This window comes from Montipora foliosa, chromosome 8 (genome assembly GCF_036669935.1).
Source record: "Montipora foliosa isolate CH-2021 chromosome 8, ASM3666993v2, whole genome shotgun sequence".
NCBI classification, from domain to species: domain Eukaryota; kingdom Metazoa; phylum Cnidaria; class Anthozoa; order Scleractinia; family Acroporidae; genus Montipora; species Montipora foliosa.
The window spans coordinates 15,343,720-15,348,719 of NC_090876.1; the positions used below are offsets into that span (position 1 = coordinate 15,343,720).

Consider the following 5,000-nt stretch of genomic DNA (forward strand, 5'->3'; position numbering starts at 1 on the left):
AGCCAATCACAGCGCGCGATTTGGTTTATCTTGCCCGCTCACGGAGCTAGTCATATAATAAAACCGGATATTGCATTGCGTGTAACGCGATTATTTCTTGACAGTGACTCGGGAAAAAAACCCGAGCGCTCCTTAGCAGGAGTCAAATCTACGAACTTCCGATGACTAGTTCGGAGCAGCCCTGAGCCTTACCACTGATGCTCTTATGACTGAGTTCAGAGGTGGAGAATCCGAACAAGTAATCGAAAGGTCGTATGTTTGACTCTTAAAAAGGAGCTCTCGGATTTTGTTCCGAGAATTCCCGAGTCACCATCAATATGATAAATCTCTTCAAATGTCACATTGTTTGGAAAAGCATCATACAAACGGAAAACCATCAGATAAAGTATTTTGACAGATTGTGAATTTACGCGAAGTATCCCCACGGGAGAACCCGTTCAGTTATTTGTGGATTGCGACCTGTGTTCTTTAAGGTGCTGAGACACGAGAGGTCATGTTTCAGGGACACGGTGCAGCGACATGTTGCAGCGACAAAAAACTTGTGTAGTGCACACTGAGGCGATATGCAGCAGGGACTTGTAGCGGGGACATGTAGCAGGGACAAAATCACAACATGCGCACACATGAAAATGTTGCGGGTACATGTTTCAGGGATATGTTGCAGCGACAAGTCCCCTCGTGTGAACTGACACTTTTATAATTGTGCAACACTAGTTTGGGGGTAATTTTGTCCCCGCGACGTGTGCCATGAGGTTCAGCTTCTTGAACTCCATGGGACACGTCGCAGAGACAACATAAGTCCCAAATGGGTGTTGCACAGTTACAAAAGTATCAGAAGAACTGGAGTGCGCCAGGCCCTGACCGTTTGGCGAACTTTTTGTGGAAGCGTGCGCACTCCCTGCATGAGGGCGTTGCATCTGCATTTCAGGCAATCTGAAGTAGCGACGAAGAGTACCCTCAGTGGTTCTCTGAGAGAAAAACATCGTTGATTCCTAAACCGGGGGCCGGGAGTTCACTAGTGACAACCAAAGACCGATCACTTCTTTTAACACCATTTATAAATGGTATACATCACGCCTACTTGGTCCGATTGACAAGCATTTGAACTATTACGGCTTGATGGAGGGTGCCCAAAGGGGTGCACGCGCTGGATGCAGCGGAACGGTTTAAAATTTGTTGATAGACCGAGCGGTCACGTTAGACTGTCACATGAGGAAGCGCAACCTTACCATGGGTTGGATTGACATTAAGAAGGCCTACGACTCCATAGATCATGGTTGCTTAAAGGAGATGATGCTGTTGCACAGGTTTCCCGACTGGGTGTGTAGTACTGTCCGAGATTTGTCGAGAAGCTGGAATACCAGAATAGTGGTCACCACGAAAAAGGGGAGAGAGGCTTCGAAGACCATAATGTTTAGAAAGGGTCTACCACAGGGCGACGGCCTCTTCCCCAGGCTCTTCACGGTCTGTCTGAATTCGATCGCCTGGAAGATAAGTGCGTCAGACGGGTATAGACTTTCTAAGCCTATCGACAAAAAGGTCACGGATCTTCTCTATATAGACGACCTAAAGATCTTTGCGGGGTCGGAATCGAAACTCGCCTGTCTAATGAAGTCGGTGATGGCTGCTATGAAGAATGTCGGGTTGCAATGGAACCCTAAGAAATGTGCTGCCACCCATATAAGGAGAGAGGTCGTTGTCGCTAACAGCGAGGAAGTGAAGATAGTTTCAACGACGAACGATGACCTGAGGTGCAGAATGTGCACAAAAGAGCTTTAAAGTGTCCCTCATGTCCTTGCAGGCTGCTCTGCCCTAGCACAGACAAAGTACATGTCTGTGCTAGGCGCACTGTCAGCTTCTGTTGATACCAGTTTCCTACCTGAAGGAACTCCCGACGTTACATAAATTGACTTTACTTTACTTTTACCAATGGTATCTCCTCGCGGCTGTAGTCCTTGATACAAAGCAGGGCGTTAAATATAGAAGAATACTCGTTAGGACTGAACGGGTACAGGATTGAGTTAGATGTCTCCTGAGCACAATAACAATACAAAAACACAGATATTTGTATGATGCTCTGAAAATTCTTCTTAATAACGATAAAACAGTCCTTCAGGAGCACCACCTTACCAGCCAGGCCATTCAAGTTCGTATTTCAGATCTTTTCAAAGTAGAATTCATGAACAAAAAGCAGCAATATACTAGTAAATAAAGCAGAAAATATACGGAACAGCGCTTTAGTCGTCTGCTCTCCATGGTAGTACCCATTCATTGATTAGGAAGCAATGGAGACCAAGATCATCGATATCGCCATCCCAGGCGACGCACGAGTAAAACACTAAGAACTCGAGAAAATAGAGAAGTACCAATTACTTAGGGAAGAAATAGGAAAGAGGTGGAAACTGAAGAAAGTGACTGTGGTGCCAGTTGTGATCTGGGCTGTATCTGACATGTCTGACAAACACATTAAACAGGACAATTTGGTTTTATCAAACGTGTTGATAAAGGTCGAATTACCATGCACCGTGAACGATTTGGAAAGCTGACGTTTCGAGCGTTAGCCCTTCGTTAGGGCGAATAGAGAAATCGTGGGTGTTGTTGGTTTTTATGGGGGTGTGGAGGAGCTTTGCCATTGGTGGAAATATAGTAACATGAATTTGTGAATAAATTAATGGAGTGAGAGGCGTTCATTGATTCCGTGAAGATAGAGTGTACCTAGTTGAAAGATGAATTTTTGTTCCAGATTTTTGCTGCTTTCTGTCTTCCCGTGGTGTAAGGGTAGGCCGCAAATTGTCATGTTGTGGTGGGAGTGATTAGGAAGATGGAAATTGGCGCGCAACTGGTTTTGATGCATCTGTGTCATTTCTTTCTACGTTTCGAAGGTGTTCACGAAAGCGGTCCGTCAATCTTCTTCCTGTTTCGCCTATGTAGGTCTTCTTACACAGTGTGCAGATTATGCAATAGATGAAATTTGCGGAGATGCATGTAAAGTGGTCAGTGATTTTAACGGATCGATTTGGTCCTGATATCTTAACCATGTTAGAAATAAAACGACAAGTTTTTCATCGTGTTCGTGTACATTTGAAAGTTCCCGGCTGGTTATCAGACTTAAATGCGCTCTAACTAGAAAGTTACCGGTGTTTTTTTCGTGTTTGAATGAAATGAGTGGTGATAGAGGAAATATACGTTTAGTTTCGAGATCATTGCGGAGAATTTTGAAGTTTTTGAGAAAGACATTTTTGACTGCAAGGTTTTGTGGATGGTAGGTGAGGGTGAATGGATTCTGTTAGTTTCTTTGTTCTGTGGAGTTTGTAGTGCGGTTCCTCGATCGATTTCTTGGGCACGATGTTTGCCTGTGGTGACAGCGGAGTCAGGGTAGCCAAGTTTTTTGAAAAACTGGCTCATTTCCTTGCCCTTGCTGTTAAAGTCGGACTCGTCACTACAGAGGCGCCTTAGTCTAAGAAATTGAGAGAATGGGATGGCATTTTTTACGGGTTGTGGATGAGAGGACGATCTTTAGGAGCTTGTTGTTGCTTGCTCTGAAGGGTAATTGGCCGGGCAAGAAACACCTTTTAAGCCTGAGATCCTTTAATAATATACCGGTAATAATAATAAACCTTCCCTGTCATCGCGATGACCAGAAAAAATCCTTCCTAGTGTTCTGATGTCCTTTACTTTAATTGGTTGAGTGAGTCCAGACCACCTACGTGTAAGGTCTACAAGGAATTGCCTAGTGTTAGAACGAAGAGATCACATCCTCGAATTTCAGATACGGGACTGGCGGCTAGCTTACCTTAATTAATTGACTGGCTTTCCGGAGTGATACCCTTATAATAGTCTGATACAAGGTGGGATATTTACTGAGGAAGTCTCATGTATGGGTGTAAGAAGCCAGCTCTTGACCATGCCCAACCAACGGAATTTTGTATGGGAGGCTGTGATAAGAAATTGGCATAATCTGTTGACTTTGCGTTTATACGCTTTGTTAATGCCTGTCACGGTGACCATAATTCATGTGACATGTGCCAAGTTGGCATAATATGGTAATTTGGGCTAAAAGACCTCACTGGCTCCCTCGTGAGTTAATTTCCACAACAACAACAACAACAACAACAACAACAACAATAATAATGATAATAATAATAATATCCACTAAAAAAGGCTCTTCATCTGATAACAAATACATCCTAAAAGACAAAGTAGCTGATGAAGTCCTATGATCATAATAATTACAGTTAATAAGTGTCAAGATAGTGATAACGCAACCATTCAACTCGAAAATCTCTTGAACTCTTGAGCTCTTCTCATAATGTTCAGAAGAAGGTCCAGTCGGCTATGAAGTCAACTTATAACCAAAACGTCTAAAATAGAGAAAAAATTATATTAGAAAAAACGCTGACATCACCTTTTCAGGTAAAGGGGCTGTGTCACGAAAGTTTACCCAAATTTCGCGACTGGGGACTGATTCGGGAGATGGTCCAGTTGGACTATAAACCATTGCATGTAAAAACCAAACCAAATCAAACTTAACCATTAAAAACCAAAACGTCGAGAAAAAATAAAGAAAAAAACCCGATACCACCTTTTCACTTAACGCAATCTGCTTAAAAGTTCAGCGAAAATCGTGGGTTGACGCTCGAACAAATTTCTTAAGACATGGAACTGACGAAACATATGACAATGATCTGGACACAAAAGCAGGTTAATCAATTGTTCCTTGCACAGCTTTAGAGGGGAAATCGTTGACGTTACATACTGTGATTATTTCTTACAAGCAAGGAAACGCTTCTTTTCGGTCTCACAAAAGAGAAAAAAAAAATGCTGTGGATTATTACCTGCAAAACGTTTCTGGGGCAAGTCACTCTGTCCGGTCTTACCACATCACTTTTACAAGGATCATATTCTTTGCGACTTGTTCGACGAATCGTGATAAAGTAGTTTGAGTCAAATGCCGTAATTTCGGGCGGAAAAGGCCTTGCGACTAATCATATTCAAAGTTG

General features: G+C 43.0%; 1 long non-coding RNA gene across 1 annotated transcript in view; it reads right to left on the reverse strand.

Moving 5' to 3' along the window:
• Positions 1-4,224: 4,224 nt before the first annotated feature.
• The window catches only part of LOC137968134 (uncharacterized), a 47,629-nt gene continuing 46,853 nt past the window's right edge, over positions 4,225-5,000 (reverse strand). Inside the window, exon 3 of the long non-coding RNA XR_011116633.1 lies at positions 4,225-4,361. This is a non-coding gene — a long non-coding RNA (uncharacterized lncRNA). The remainder of the gene's footprint in view (positions 4,362-5,000) is intronic.